We start from the raw sequence: 17,382 nt of genomic DNA, 5'->3' as shown, positions 1-17,382 counted from the left end.
TATATATTGTTCATGCTGCTGATTTATTATGAAACAATGAAAAAGTTACCCATGTGCATGAGCTAAAGTTGGAAACACTTTTGACCTAAAGCGTGTAATAAATGCTTTGTCTCTCTGTTGCCAAAAGGCCCAGTCAGTTCAGAGAGAGTTTGCCTACATAATGCCAGACATCTGTGCAAAAGCTGCAAACTTTGGTCAAGGATTTTAATGTTTCGTCGACATGGTGCCAAACATCTGGGTATTTGAAAATATCTAGATAATTGACTGGCTTTTTACTTTTCATCCAGATGTTTGGCATCAGAATTAAATACCATCTTACTGCTTAAGTGCGTATGTGATGGGAAAGTGCTCACGATACCGTTACTATTAAAAATAAAAAAGGAGGTTTAACGCCATGTATACAATGTGAACCCTGTTTTGAAAACAGAAATTGTATATATGCCCAGAGAAAAGAACTCAGGGAAACATACTGAAATGTTTACAGTGGTTACTCATTCTCTGGGTGGCAGGGGTTATTGCCGATCTTTATTTTACTTTTACTTTTTAAAACGTTTTTCTAATGTTCTTCAGTAAAACATGTATTGTTTTTATAACCAGAAAAGCATTTTTATTGTGTGATTAGGTGGTGTCAGTTAATTTGGAAACTAAAAGAGTTTAGGTTATTGCTTGGCATTGTGTACATACAATCGGAGCTGTGAGCCTGCTAGTAAGTTACTCTGGTTTTGGAAAGGCAAATTAGAAGTTGCCCGGGTAAATGGGAGACAGCTGTAATACATTTAAAAAAAAGAAGAAGAAGTTGCCCGGCCAGTATGGCACAGTGATTGAGCGTTGGCCCATGAACCTGGAGGTCAGGGTTCAATTCCCAGTCAGGGTACATGCCCAGATTGTGGGCTTGATCCCGTGTGGGGCATGCAGGAGGCTGATCAATGATTCTCTTTCATCATTGATGTTTCTATCTCTCTTCCTCTCCCTTTCTCTCTCTAAAAATCAATTTAAAAAAAATTTTTTAAAGGAAGGTTAGCAAAGCTATGGGAGCTCTAGGAATCGAATTCCTGCTGCACATACATGGCTGGAAACCATGGGCCTGACTCGTTTTTTCTTGCTGAACCAACTGGAACTTTTCTTTTGCGTGCATCCCAATCTACGCACATACACGCAAGCTCAGAACACCAGGTGCTCTTCTCATAGGTGCCCAGTGCTCGGCCGGTGCCTTGAGAAGCCTGATCCCAACAATACTCTTCTAGGGCCACCACTTCCCACTGACTCTGTACCTCTGACTCCCAGTCCCCTGTCCTCTCTGGGGTTGACAAATTAAAAAGGTCTTTTTCATTTTCTTCCTCTTGATAAGTTCCTCCAAGGTTAGACATGTGGAATGTTAGTGTCTTCAGGATATCTCGTTCAAGTTCCTCATTTTATAGGTGGACAGACAGGTCCAGCGAGCTTAAATGCCAGGCCTATGATGGCCCATTCAAGTTTGTCTCCAGCACTCTTTACTTTTACACAACAGAATAGCTATGATGCTATTCTGAGCCCTAAATTTCTTAATCTACAAAATAGAATAAATATTTGTGTGCAAAGTGCTTTGGGATATCTGAAATACAAACTAAGTATAAATATCAAGTATTATTTTGGCAACCTTTTTTGGTATTTTATAAACTCTACTATTTGCCAATGCTTAGAAATAGTAGATATAATCTAGATAGACTCTCAGATAGAATTCTAATAAAAATATCAGTTCCTAAAACATCAGAATCTTAATTGTTCTGAAATGTTTTAAAAGCAAGAGTTGTTGAGAAGATCTAAACAATTCTGAGTTAAATAAAAGCAAATGGTAAAGTTTTCTGGAAACTTTTGAAATGGGAAATTCAAGATCCCTTTTCAAAAGTAACAAACAGAATGAAGGACTGGTGTGTGACTTTTTTCAGCCTGTAGAGTGCAAAGCAACCATAATTCACTGGTGACCCGCATACACTCTTCAGTTATTGTTGATCTTGAAAAACTGTTCAGCCCTGGCTGGGTGGCTCAGTTGGTTGGAGCGTTGTCCAGTACACCAGAAGGTGGCAGGTTTGATTCCTGGTCAGGGCACATCACATGCCCAGGTTGTGGGCTTGATCTCCAATCCAGCATGTTCAGGAGACAACCGATAGATGTTTCTCTCTCACATAGATGTTTCTCTCTCTCTCTCTCAAAAAAACAAAAACACAAAAATCCCCCACTGTTCAATAAACAATACAAAGCAAAAAAGCAAATACTATATTTTTTTTTAGTTTATTTTGAAGTTCTTCCCATAGTTCAAGAACACCAGGTAACCAGATCTGAAAGAAATGGCTTTCTCTTTCTGAATATATTTTAATTAAAGCTATATAACTTAAAAAATATATAAACGAGTTGCTAAATTTCTGTCCCTCCTATTCCCTGTGCAATAGGAGAGAAGAAAGAACAAAAATAATCATTTCTAGGCAGTGAGCCCTATAGTTACATGCAACCTTGCCGGAAGCCGGTCCATCCTTGCTGCTTGACACAGTCGCTGCAGGGAAGAAACATCTGCACAGCATATGTCTGTGCAATAAGAGAGAAGAAAGAACAAAAATAATCATTTCTAGGCAGTGAGCCCTATAGTTACATGCAACCTGCTTAACTCTATTCTTCACAGCCAGACCCTTGAAACACTTCTACATTATAAAGAATATCACAAAACACATGCTTAGTTGGTTCTGGAAATACCCTTAGCTCCTAAGACTTCCAGGTTTTTAAAAAAAGTTATTTATTTGCTCAAGACATGTAACATGTAAAAGAACAAGAAGTTAACCTTTAAATATTTTGTCTCTTCTGTACATTTAAGGTTCTTTCCCAAAAATCTTTACATGAACCAGGGCTTGGGGCCATAAAGTTACTAGTATGCAGGCTCATTATTGCTCGTGCATATGTGGTATTTATGTTTTCAAAGCATTTCACCATCATTAACCTCATGTCAGCTAAGCAGGATATTGGCCTTGATGGAAAAATGATCTAATCCAGTATGGAAAATTCTGTTCCTAAAAGCCACACCTGGAACAGGAAAACTTCCTATTTCTTTGTCTGTGCCAGAACGCTCTCAGCATGGAGGGCTCTCAGCAGAGTACGTCCCTAAAATCTTTGCAAGGTGAGGTCAGCAGGGGAGTTTTATCTCATGGGATGATTTTTGTCATTATTGTTGTTGGGGGAATTTTTGTTTGCCAGTGGGCAGTGATGGTGATGGTTTGAGGTTGATTCTGTTTGTTTGTTTTATTTTGTTGTAGATGGGTTTGGTTTTTCAGAAAGGAAAACAAAAGGTAGGGTTAATTGAAAAAATTGTCAAACTGAAAACGGGAAGGTGCCAACATTCTGAGATAATTTAGCTGATGGTCTAGTACCGTGGTCGGCAAACTGCAGCTCGGGAGCCACATGCGGCTCTTTGGCCCCTTGAGTGTGGCTCTTCCTAAGCCTTAGGAGTACCCTAATTAAGTTAATAACAATGTACCTACCTATATAGTTTAAGTTTAAAAAATTTGGCTCTCAAAAGAAATTTCAATCGTTGTACTGTTGATATTTGGCTCTGTTGACTAATGAGTTTGCCGACCACTGGTCTAGTACTACCTTTGAGATAGAACAAAAGCTTTTCAGGAGTTGGGGTATGGGACCATCAGGGACTCTAAAAACACTCTCCTCAGAGAAAGGTCAAACAACCCAGCCAGCCCTCCATTCTAAAGAAAGTTTACAGTCAGGTGGTGATGAAGGGAGCAGTTGAGTTCTTTGCACAATTGCTAGTTTTGCATCCTGCCACTCACACTCTTCTCCAGAACAGTTCAGAGCTGCTGAGCTGTCAAAAGCATGACGTGATTCCTATGAATTGACTGTGTTCCAAAACCTCATTATTGGAAAACTTCTCTATTTGATGCTAAATATAGGGTATTATATAAACACAATGTATTATAGGTCAAATCCTGTTACCACAAATGCGAAGAGGCTATCCAATTTGGAGTTAGGAAGGAGATTGCATTTGAGTTTTTACAGTATGCATCAGATCTGATTACAATTATAGAAAACAAAACTATGTTCAAGCCCCGGTCAATGGGTAACATATTTCAATTTTCAGTGGAAAATCCCTAAGAGTTCTTCAAAATGAGAGTTACCTTAAATGAATGAGACATGACTGCTCTCAATCTTTTTCATCCCACAGTGATCTCATCCTCCTCGACTGATATACTCATTCCTATACCACTCGCTTAGGATTTAATCATTTATTGCTTCATGACATGCTCATGTGTTGCTTAAAGCACACCGTTATCTAGCATTTTTTACTCCCTGCTGGGTATGTGCCCACAACCAAGGTACATGCCCTTGACTGGAATCGAATCTGGGACCCTTGAGTCCGCAGACTGACACTCTATCCACTGAGCCAAACCCGTTAGGGCTATGTATTTATTTTTTATGTATTTCTATTTGTCTGTTCTGTTTGATTATAATGCCTTTGAGGGCAAATATCCAGGGTGTCCTTCTGTGTGCACTTGAGATTGCTAAGTCTAGAATGTATTTATTTTTTATGTATTTCTATTTGTCTGTTCTATTTGATTATAATGCCTTTGAGGGCAAATATCTAGGGTGTCCTTCTGAAGGTCCTAATGGCAAGGAGGGTGAAAGGAATAGAAAGAAGGAGTGAGAAGATCGTGTAGCAAATGGAGATAGAATGGACACCCTGAGAGGGCCTCACTGAGATTTCAGGGGATTTTATTTTCCAAGGAAACCTCTCACTCAGCACCTGGTTTAAAATAAGGAAGGGAAGAGACTCAGTGTAGCTTCCTACTTAGGAACAGGCCAGGCTTATAAACTGTAGCGCTCAATTCATTTCCCCTAAGCAGGAGTGTGCGTTCATCTTTTAAGCTTTAGAATGAGGTTAATACACATTCTATTTTTGTGCAAAATTAATTCTTTTCATCTCCAGTGCACAAGTGAAGGAGGCAACTCCTCTCCTTGATGATTTCTGAAGAGCCAAGGGAGCCCTTCGGAGCGGGAGGGTTTCTCTCGCTATCTACCTGCCGCTGACTCTGGCATTGGGCCCATTTGAATGGGCCAAAGCCCCACTAGTCCTCCTGCACTGGCTCCTGTTGCTCCTGTTGCGGAATCAATGCCGAATAAATAAGGTTGTGTTGAATGAATGAACTGATGGGTCATAATCAAAGGGCACTGCACTTGGAATCAGAAGCCGGGTTCGAATCCTGGCTTCCTCCAAGCAGCTGAGTGACGTTGAACAAATCATATAACCTTTATTTTTGTCTTTGTTTTTCTGGGGGGAGAGGGTGGGGTGGTTCTTGACGTAAAAGTTCCATCAGCAGCACTGTGGCCACGCTCAGCGTTTAAGTTCTCAAGGCCCTAGCCCTGTGCAGAATTAAAATTTGGCTGATAAGCCTCTGGTTTTGCTCTTCCATTTGGGAGTTCTAAGTTAAAAATTTGTTAGGTAGGGGGGCTTCTGTACTAAGGAGTATTATTAATCCTTATCCTTTAAGGGAATCTTTGAATTTCACTCTGACCTTTATCCTGAACAATATCAGACTGAAAATACAAAACCGAACCTTTGCACCTATAATGCTGTTTGCCTCTTAGAGAACTGAGTCTAAAAAAAGTACAGTCTTCGTACTCTTTACCTTCTTCCATTTACTCTCCAGTAATTGCCCTATGGGTGAGTGATAATTGTCCAAATCAGGCCACATCGGGGTATGGTGTTGCTTTGCAAATTTTTTTGCAGTTTTAAAAGTTGAGTTAAATTCACATAACATAAAATGCACCATTTTAAAGTGTAAAATTTAGTGGCTTTTAGTATATTCAGTGTTGTACAACCCTGACCTCAATTTAGTTCCAAAACATTTTCGTCACCCCTAAATGAGGCCCCATACACATTAAGTAGTCACCCCTCTTTCCTCAGGCCTTAGCAGCCACTAATCTATTTTTATCTATATGCATTTCCCTATTCTGGACATTACATATAAATAGAATCACATAATATTTTAGCCTTCTGTAGCTGGTTTCTTTTACTTAACATAATGTTTTCAAGATTCATCCCTGTTCTAGCATGAATCTGTACTGTGTTCCTTTTCATGGCTGAATAATATTCCATTGTATGGCTGTACCACACTTGATTGCCCATCAGTTGATGGACATTTGGGTTGTTTCCACTTTTCAGTTATTAATAATGCAACTATGAACATCCAGGTACAAGTTTTTGTGCAACCATCTGTTTTCATTTCATACCTAAGAATGGAATTTTGGGTCATACCGAAATTCACATTTAATTTTTTTAGATACATCACACTATTTTCTACAGTGGTGGCACCATTTCACATTCCCATTGGCAATTTATGAGGGTACCAATTTCTCTCTCCAATAATTTTTCTTTTTAACATGCTTATATTTGCGCAGCCGGTGTGGCTCAGTGGTTGAGTGTCAACCTATGAACCAAAAGGTAATGGTTCAATTCCCAGTCAGGGCACATGCCTGGGTTTCGGGACCGATCCCCAGCGTGGGGCATGCAGGAGGCAGCCAATCAGTGATTCTCTCTCAGCATTGATGTTTCTATCTCTCCCTCTCCCTTCCTCTCTGAAATCAATAAAAATATATTTTAAAAGAAAAAAGGATATGAGTTAGCAAGGACTGTAGTGTATGTATAAGATATGCTGGAGAAAGAAGCGTATGCTTATACGGTGAGGGGATGAACTGAAAACAGGGTATGTGTCTCACACAATCTTTCCATCCTCTCCTTTCTAACTGCATTTATTATTGGCCCATTAGAACAAGGAGAAAGGTCTCTAAAAATGACAAAGGTATATATTAGTCTACAATTAGTCCACTAAGATTCTGCTTTTAATCAACAATACTTTAAAGAAGAAGATTGGATTACAGGTAACAGGAGGAGATATCCTTTACCCCTCACAATGTATTAGGATCTACTAATCCTGCTACAGAAACTGTAACTAAAGTTGCTTTGAAAAAATAATCTACTTTTGAAGAAAAATAGCAGCCATTTAGAGCACATGACTCAATGTTGTTGCCACTTCATTGCATTTTATGTGCCACCCCAATTGAAAATGAGCTGTGGTTTGTACTTGCCTAATGGCACTTAAGACTCTCATTAGAGCCCTGGCTGGTTTGGCTCAGTGGATAGAGCGTCAGCCTGCGGACTGAAGGGTCCAGGTTCGATTCTGGTCAAGGGCACATGCCTAGGTATAGGCTTGATCCCCAGTAGGGGACGTGCAGGAGGCAGCCAATCAATGATTCTCTCTCATCATTAATGTTTCTATCTCTCTTTCCCTCTCCCTTCCTCTCTGAAATCAATAAAGATATATTTAAAAAAAAAAAAAAAAGACTCTCATTAGATGTGAGCATCCCCACGTTCCAATAAGCTGAGCTCAGTCGGTGGGGAATCCTGGATGGAGATTGGAGGGGGAAGAAGTATGAGATCAGGGTATTGGTTCCCCTAATTTCTGTTCCATGAGGTCCTCTGCTCCTCCCAACTCTCTCTCTCTCTCTCTCTCTCTCTCTCTCTCTCTCTCTCTCTCCTTCCTTTGTCCCCTCCCTCACCTTCATCCTTCAGAACCTGGGGTGCTAACAGTTGTGCTGATTTGGCCTTGGTTTCCTACACAATCTCTTCTAACCCACACCTTTGAAATTAATCCTTCCTGTAAATAAACTCCCCTTGGGTTATCCTAATTCAAATGTGCCAGCTGTTTACTCTTGGGACCCTAACTGCTACAGTCCCTCATAGCACCCAGTACTTTCGTAGGTGCTTAACAAATATTTGTTAAAGAATTAATAAATGAATAAGTGGGGAGCAGATGCCTCTGTTTCATCTTGTCTCCCTTGACAATTAACTTGCGCAAAGGTGAGATTTTTTATAAAAGCCATGAAAATTGGTATATTCTCAGTTTGCTCTAATTGTATAACTTGATTTATTTGGGAAATTTATTTCTAACTTAGACTGTCAAGTAACATGCCTCATTGTGTGATAAATCTATTTTATGATATCACCACAGTAATTAAGGATATTGTTTCCGTACTCCAAACCAAAGCATGGAAAGGTGGAACAAGGGATACATTAATTTTAAAAAGTTTTTTTAAAGTTATGCAATAAAAGCAATGTGTGTGTCACTGCATGAGTTTAATAGAAGAGAAAAAGGTAGTTTTCCTCTCATCTCAAAAACTTCTTACCGTTTTTTTTCTTGCGATTTCTTTTGTCGTTATGATTCTGATTTGTGTCTTTGCCAAGTGTCACACTGAATGCTCTGATCACAGGGCAGGAAAAAATCCCGGGGCGCAGGACACTACATTTTAACTTTGGTCTTATTACCTCTTTCAATGTTGCCTCCTCTTTGTTCACTCTGATTTTCTGCTTAGTTTTCATTTGTTTATGGTGTGTGTGTTTTCATACAAAAGAGAAATTCCTTACCTGCAAGCATACTTATCCGACAACATTCCTTCCAGACTGTCACCTTCCTCGCAGAAGCCAGGTATCCATAACTAACTTCCCTACAAAGACCAATCAAGCTTTCTTTCTTTCTTTCGTTTTCTTTTCATAAATGATTCCCTCGGCCCCCTCATTTTCTTGAGGGGAAGAAGAAAGAAAAAAGACAGCGCATTAGCATCCATTTTCCCTTTTTCTACCAGAGTCTCTATCAACTTAATGAAAAAACGTCTGCTAGAAAGAACAAATAGTCCATGCAGATGCTCTTTACCAAGAACTCTGAATAGAATGAGACTATGACAGATGATGGAAGATCAGGAATACTGAATTAATAGACCCAAGACCAAAGAAATGGTGGCCGTTTCAGCAAGTGCTGAAAAGAAACATGAAAGTGGGAATATAGGCTCACTCTTCACACAAGGATTAGAAGATTAAAAAGGAAAAAGTCAGAACCGCTTGCAGAACACCTTTTCGGTGGACTTGAGGTGAGCTACACCACGAACCTCTGGGATGGTTATCTCTCGGGGCACCACGGGCGTGGCTGCCATTATTGGACTGGACAGGATCCCTACTGCTTTCTAAATTGGGACCTCTGTACATGATCTTTGTGGAAAAGTTTCTTTCAAATTACTGCCTGGGCTTGTCATGGCTTGTCCTGAGGCAATCAAACAACTGCCTTCAGTGTGTTGTTGTTTTTCCCAGTCCAGCTGTCCTGAGCCTGGCCGAGACGGACCGCTCCTCGTCTGGTCTAGATCATGAGGGGAGCGGCGTGCAGAGGGCTTGGACTGTCCTAACCAAAACATCCTGCTTCCGTGACAACGTGTTAGGTTGTTTTCTTCAAATGACTGTGCCATTCTTACTTATATTTTTCTCAGAAAATAATTGTCAGCGATCACCAACGAGAAATTCAATCATAATTATCTCCGTATTAACTTTCTTGTGGATTCTGTAAACCAGACATGAATTGTCATCACTCTAGTATGTTTGAATTTCCTGTATTGCCCTGATTTCAAGCCAATTACACTTAATTTTTGATTTGGTCAAGCCACTGAAAAAACTTCAGGAAGCCTTGAAGCCTCAAATGTATGCACAGTTGACAGGACAATCTGAATGCTTTATTACATTTTATGCATAGTTGAGGGTGTACATCAAACCTTGAGGATTCCGGAGGGGCAAGGGTTGTAGTCCATGGCATATTTTCTTACTCTTTTATTTATTTTTTATTTCTTCTCCTACATCTTGCAGAAAAAGAACTGTTTCTTTCAGAAGAATCAATTCAAATAGGCCCTCCCTTCAGATGGAAAAACGGAGTGAAATAGAGAAAACCATTTGATTAATTAGAATACTTTCTGGGGCCCTCTGGGAAAAGGCAGGGAGACAAAATCGAGATTTACTATAGATTTGGGGGAAAACACAAAAGCAAAACTCATCCCGAACCCTTCTATAATGAGAGCCATGAGAAATATAGTCCAAAACTATACTGGGAAAGCTGTAAGGAAAATCGAGGGAATAACCACTGCTGAGAACGGGAGGTTCTTTGTGGACTTTTATACCAAGAATCCATGAAGTTTTGTAAGCCTATACTCTCCCATGACCCTCTGGAAGGCATCTGAAGGGTTAATGTGACTATGACGCTCTCTGGCACAAATCAAATTTTGGGCACCCAGCCCTGAAGCTGATAGAGGGGTTGCTGGCTGTCTGACTGCGGTGCGCTCTGCTTCTCCGAATTCTACAAAGTGTCCTGTCTTCAAATTGAAATGCTGCTTTAGGAATGAGGAGCAGAAATAGCCGTGTGGAGGGGTGGAGACAGCGCGCCCTGAGGAGCTTTTTGTCTGGTGATTCTGTGACTAAAGATAATATTTGTTTATCTTGTATGTTTAACTTGTGTCTTGTAATCCAGAGAACTGGGTTGGGGGAAGCGGGGGGAGATGTGGAATTACAAGTAAGTTAGTGAACAAACCCATAGTATAGGGTATAATTTCTAGTCATGGGAAGGGCAGGAAGAACAAAATCAGCAGTTAGGATAGAATGTATTTTTTCTGTGCTCTCTCCAACCCTTCCAGTAGGATAATTTTACAATTAAAGTGCTGATTACACAGCAGCGTTTGATATAAAGTTATGTTGCATTACTCATGGAGCCAACTTTACTTAAAATAGTTTCTTACTTAGAACTCTCAATTCTTGCAGAGTTAAATGATGAAAAACAAAAAAGTAAATCAAAAAGTCTTCCAGAAGCACTCAAGGGCTGGTAAACCCAAGGTTGCAAAAAACTGAGAAGGATTTCAAATGTTACATCATCCAATCACCAAAACGTGATTACAGAAGCTCTGTGAGAGCTGGCTGACCACAGGAGTGTGGGGTCTTGGGGGCAACCCCTTTACGCCGCTGCAGGATAAAGGCCCAGCAAAATTCCAGAAGGAGAAACTATGTTCTATCACAGCCTCTTATTTCTTCTCAGTAAGATCAGCTCCTCCTTCTCTCCTTCCAGGCTCGGCTCAATATTATTGAAGTACAGCCAACAGCAAGTTAGCAAACCAGCAGGGGAGCAAATTGATTATACAGTTAACTGTGGAAAAACTGAAATTCTTTATTAAGGGAAAATGAAATACAGTTAATTTATGCTTCAACGGAGCCTTTCCCCACGTGGCATTTACTCTACTGGTTCTTTGACTTTACTGTGAAGCTGTAACTCGGCCAAAAAATGACAGAAGCTTTACTGATTTAAAAATAAGGCAGGTTTTGAGCTTTTTTTTTTCCCCCCCCTTGCATGATGATTTTTCCAGCTACAATTACTGTAACTCACTCATTATGGAGGATAACATGGCAGGCAAACAGGCAAGAAAAAAAGTGTGGTAAAACAGTTGGCAGGATGTAAATTGGAAGTCTTTGCCATCTAATTTTAAACAGTATTTATAGCGTGCACCCATAATACAGCATTCAATGTCTCACACAAAATCTCTTAAGTAGTAGAAACATTTACTGAAGTTGTTAGCAAAACTAGTGGACACCAATAAGTGAAAGAAATTAATAAAACCCTAAACTCCAAATTTAAAAGGTAGAATCAAGATTAGGTCCATCGGGTTGTTGTAATTTTGAATTAAAAAAAAAAAATCTAATGCTCTCCCACAACCACATCAAAATTACAACTAAACTACAGAATAACCATCATTCAGAACTGCCTGAAATCTGGCTGAATGGAAGTCCTACAACTAGGTATTTAAAGATGAAGCCACATCCAGACTGGTGGGAGGGGTGGAGATGCAAAATAAAACGGGCTGATCTCACACCCAAGTGTGGCAGAACTGCCCTAGAAGTATAGTGAGTTGGGGCAATTGTTAGTCACCCTAGGGTATTGCTAAAAATGACCCATAGTATAAAGACACCCTCCACCCCCCCACCCCCCCGGATTGGCTGCCTGACCACAATATCCCTTTCCCCAGACTCAGGCTATAGAATAAACTGTAACATTTTCTCTTCCTTGCAAACTAAGGCTTCTCAGAGAAGGACACATATTGAGCCCTGTATCCACTTAGAGCAGTTTATTAACTCATTAATTCTTTTAAAACATTTACTAAGCACCTACTGTGTACCAGGAATCATACTAGACATTAGAAATGCATAGATGACGTAACAGTGATCCTGACCTCAAGGGGCTCAAAGTCCAGTGAGGAAATAGAAGTGATTCTGGCCCTATCCGGTTTGGCTCTGTGGATAGAGCGCTGGCCTGTGGACTGAAGGGTCCCAGGTTCGATTCCAGTCAAGGGCACGTACCTTGATTGCAGGTTCTATCCCCAAACCAGGTCTGGGGACTTGCGGGAGGCAACCAATCCATGTGTCTCTCTCACATGAATGTGTCTTTCTCTCCGTCTCCCCCTTCTCTCTAAAAATCAATAGAAAAATATCCTTGGGTGAGAATTAACAAGAATTTTTTTAAAAGATGTAAAAAAAAAAAATAAGTGATTCTGCCTTCGAGGAATTTACAGGTTAGTTACATACTGGACACAGAGTGATATAAATAGTACAATAAGGTCTTGGATGGTTAGAATCACCAGTGGAGTAGACTTCCAAGAGTCAGGCTTCGGCTGAATCTTGAAGCAAAGAGCAATTGCATAGCAGGGGGGAAGTGTCATTGGCAATGGGCAAAAGCAAAAGCAAGATTATGCTAAAGGGAATAAGCCAGTCAGAGAAAGACAAAAATCACATGATCTCACTCATATGTGGAATTTAATGAACAAAATAAACTGATGAGCAAAATAGGTCCAGAGACATGGAAGCATGACAGGAATCTCAGAGGGAAGGGGTGGGTTGGGGCAGGGAAAGATTAACCAAAGAATTTATATGCGTATATGCATAACCCGTGGTCACAGTCAATAGTATGATGAAGGCCTGGGGGCAGGGTGGGGTACAGGGTGGAGGGGTTAATGGGGATATAGGAGATGACTATAATACTTTCAACAATAAAGATATATATTTTTAAAAGCAAAGGCAGAAAAATCTCCATTTTACATTTAGAAAGTGGGGGAAATGATTTATCAACTGGAAGAGGAGTTTGTATGGGGAATTAGCGAGTGGCCACACTATAAAGTGGCTTTGATCAGATGCTTCGGCCTCCGATGCCAGCCCTGCATTTGGCCTTTAGAGTTTGGGTAATTAAAAGCTAAGGAAATCTTCTCAATATGAAACTAATATTATGAAAACTTTACTCTAGAATAATTAATCCGGCAATGTGAGGTTTATATTAAAGATAAGAGGGTAAATCGGAATTCAAAGACTTAGATTTTTAAAAATTTAATCCATGGAAGAAAAACGCTTTGGTGGGGAATAAAGAGCTTCCAGGACCCTTAAGGTAGATTTCCCTCCTCATCCTTCACAGCGATGAGATGAATGATTTACTTTATGCCCCGAAGAAGTAAAAACCATAACAACCTAGATTAAGGGCTAACTTAGTGGAAAGGTATGGAAATTGGAAAAGGGATGTCTTTCCAAGAGTTCAGTCAATCGAGTAAGGATTTCTTGGAGGTGTTCAGGCTTGAACTGAATGTTAAAAGAAGAGGCTACACATTCACAGATAGAGAGGATGGGGCGAGACCCTCAGGCGGGAGGAACCACAAGCTAAAGGCACAGAGAGAGCATGCGGGTAGGACAGATCCAAAGAACTCTGAGGCAGTGTGCTCGAGTCCTTGAACAAGTTACAAAAATACTTATAAGTATGCAGAAAAGTATTGCTGTCTAAAGGTAGTGATTCCTTTAAGTTACACAATAAAGAGAAGACTATATTATGCCTATTATAAAATTTTGATGTCTTGAGGAAAGCCTAACAATTTTGTATTTACTATGTTTTTGCTAGTAAAAAGAAATTTCATGCTTTTTTGTAGAATGGACCACGGATGGGTGCTCATCCATAAATGCCCCCTCTTGAGTCAACATCATTGCTTTGACTTAGGGGACTCACAGATAATAAAGTGCAGGACACTGGAGTCCTACCTTTCATCACGTTACCATCTTGGTAGCACTGTGCTGGGCATAGCAGTGGCTCTGAAAAGGTATAAGGAGAGCCATTCCTACCACAAGGCAAGTTGGAAGCATTCTCTGGCAGAAGTGACTGGACATACTGGTTATCAGATTTTAGGGGAAAGGAAAACACCTTAAGGCTTAGACAGTGATGGCGAACCTATGACACGCGTGTCAGAGGTGACAGCGAACTCATTTCTTTGGTTGATTTTTCTTTGTTAAGTGGCATTTAAATATATAAAATAAATATCAAAAATATAAATCTTTGTTTTACTATGGTTGCAAATATCAAAAAATTTCTATATGTGACACGGCACCAGAGTTAAGTTAGGGCTTTTCAAAATGCTGACACGCCGAGCTCAAAAGGTTCGCCATCACTGGCTTAGAATGTCCGGACTGCAACATTCTAGGGCCCTTTATGCAAAACAGAAGAAAGTAGCATTATTGCAAAAAATATATAATAATAATAAATAATACTTAAGGAAAATCTGTTTGGCAAGTAGGAATATGCTATTTAAGTTGTAAAATTTTCTAACCCAAGAAATTTTCCTTTTTGTGCAAATAAAGGCTTTTTACAAATATGTATTTTTAAATTGACTTTAGAGAGAGAAGACAGGAGAGGGAAAGATAGAAACACTGATGAGAGAGAAATATCAATCGGCTGCCTGCTGCACCACCCCTACTGGGGATCAAGCCCACAACCAGAGCATGTGCTCTGACCGGGAATCGAACCAGTGACCTCCTGGTTCATAGGTCGACACTCAACCACTGAGCCATGCTGGCTGGGCACAAATAAAGGCTTTTTAAAATTAATTATGAGCTAAGGAAACCAAGCACTTAAAAAATATGTGACAGGTTAATATTTAAGAATGATGACTGTCACCCTGGCCCAATAGCTCAGTTATTTAGAGCACTGTCCCTATACACAAGGTTGCAGGTTTGATCCTCAGGGCACATACAAAAATCAAACAATGAATGCATAAATAAGTGGAACAGCAAAGCAATGTTCCTCTCTCTCAAATCAATAAATAAAAACTTTTTTAAAAATGACTGTCTATTTTCATCTCCACTGAAGTTTGAACAAAGGTAAAAATAACATTTCAGATATGTTGCTTAGGGATTTATGTATATATACATCTAAGCGAGGCCTAAGATACCTAAGAAAGTTGGTAAATGTTCTCTTTAGCCCTAGAAATAAACTTCCATCCATTTGGAGTAGCTTAAATGGAACTGTACCTGAATGTATGAGCTAGACCAGTGGGTTTCAACTTTAATGGGAAGATTAGTCTCCTGGGGATCCTGTTAAAATTGGTGAGCCTGAGCCAGGCCGGCGTGGCTCAGTGGTTGAGTGTCGACCTATGAACCAGGAAGCCACAGTTCAATTCCTGGTCAGGCCACATGCCAGGGTTGCAGACTCAATCCCCAGTGGGGGGCATGCAGGAGGCAGCCAGTCCAAATGATTCTTTCTCATCATTGATGTTTCTGTCTTTCTCTTCCTCTCCCTCCCTCTCTTAAATCAATAAAAAAAATATATTTAAAGAAATTGGTGAGTCTGAGAGGGGGGTCTGAAATGTTACATTTTTAATAAGTTGGTTTGGAAACAACAAGGAGCAACACTTCCAATCCATCTCTTAGGGACTCTTCCACACCTTTGAGTCTTTGGAAAGATTGCTCTCTTGACACGTTTTCTTAATTCTGAAGTCCTGAGCACAAAGCACATTGGGACCCCAGGGGCACCTGGGATAGCTGGAGTCCGGGCTGGGGAGTAGCAACATAGGGCAGACACTCTGAGGGGCAACCCTGAAAACCAAATTACAGTGTCAGAACGAGTGGAGTTCACTCGGGCAGATCCAGGGGGCAGTACCTTAGAGCAGCAAGCGTCTCCAAATAGAGTGATACCTTCGGTCAAATCGGAAGAGGAATCTAGATTAGAAGGCCTTCCTCTGAGCTCTGGGTCACCCTGGGAGCCCCTCTGTTGCTGTTATTGTGCTTGCAGTACTGTCTTGACGTTGGTTGCTCATTGGGTCTTCTGTCCCCACCAGGCAGTGCGCTTCTTGAGGCAGAGCCCTGTCTTCTATTCACACAGAACCTGCTCAGTAAATATTTGTTGAGTGAATAAATGAAGGGTGAGGTATCACAGCTCCACTTGTGCTGTGTGCTTTCCTGGAATGCCTTTCCCATGTGTGTGAGTCATTAGATCCAATTTTTTTTATGACTCAGCTCAAGGGCCACTTCTTCCCTGAAGTTTTCCCTGCTCCTCCTTTCCACTGGCCAGGTAGTGTTGCCCACTGCCCTTCTTGAATGTCACCACTACACCTTGAATATGTCCCCTTTACCTCCTCAGGTATTTGTGAGCTCCTTAAGGGCAGGGAATGTGTTTAATTTAGTCTTGACCCCCTAGCACTTAGCACAGTGCGTGGCACGCAGTAAGTAGCACTCCATCTGTTACTAAGTATAGCAAAAACCATGCAAAATTAGGAATTCAGACCACAAGGAAAAGCAAGAGCAGTATTTTATATTGAAATAGTCCCTTTCATTAGAGGATATTAAAGGATATTAGGCCATTTAATGAGTAATGCTCATTAAACTTTGTTAATGAGGTAACTATTACTCTACCTATGTAACATAAAGGTAGCCTTAGAGAAGGAGTGTAAACCCTCAGAAGAGGACTTAGGCAGAAGCCCAAACTTCTGGATGGAAAGAGGGCAACATAGAAAAGCATTTAAATTTAGGGCCTACATAATGCCCTCTATTCAGAGATTCTGAAACATCTCAGTGACTGAATTTCCAACCCCTCACCCTGGAGTTTAAAGTTAGTCTTAAGTAGAGATTTTAAACAAATTCTAACCCTTGGGGTAAGGGGGAGAATCTAAAACTGGAAGGAACCCTTTGTCCTAGCTTCTGGAAGCCAGTATTATTTACTCCAAGATCAAGGTCCTTATTAAAATGGATATTTTTTAAACAAATGTAACTTCAATGGCAATGAGTCCTCAGTATAAAACTCCCCTATCAGGCCAAGTCAATCTCTTTAAAATTTTCCCAACAGTCACAATTTATAAAACATGTAAGCCAAACCCAATAAATCAAGTAAATAGCATCGCATAATGGAGGCTTAAATATAGAACAAGACAAGCCAGAAAGGTTCAATTAAGTAAATGCTGTGCATATGTCTAGCTTTGGTGAGGTCAGGATAATATATTGAGTTATTTTAGTATAAAGCCAAATAAAATAAGATAATTTAATGATTAAATAAAAGAGAGGAAGAAAAAAAGAATAAAATGAATACTTTAGGAACATATAACAGGCAACAAAATCCTAGACTAAGCTAGAGTTTTAAATTACAATATACTTTTAACAGAGACTTTTGAATTAGAAAATAGGATACTGAGAAACTCTGATAA

This window comes from Myotis brandtii, unplaced genomic scaffold, assembly GCF_000412655.1.
Source record: "Myotis brandtii unplaced genomic scaffold, ASM41265v1 scaffold23, whole genome shotgun sequence".
NCBI lineage: Eukaryota > Metazoa > Chordata > Mammalia > Chiroptera > Vespertilionidae > Myotis > Myotis brandtii.
This window is presented reverse-complemented; position numbering follows the sequence as displayed.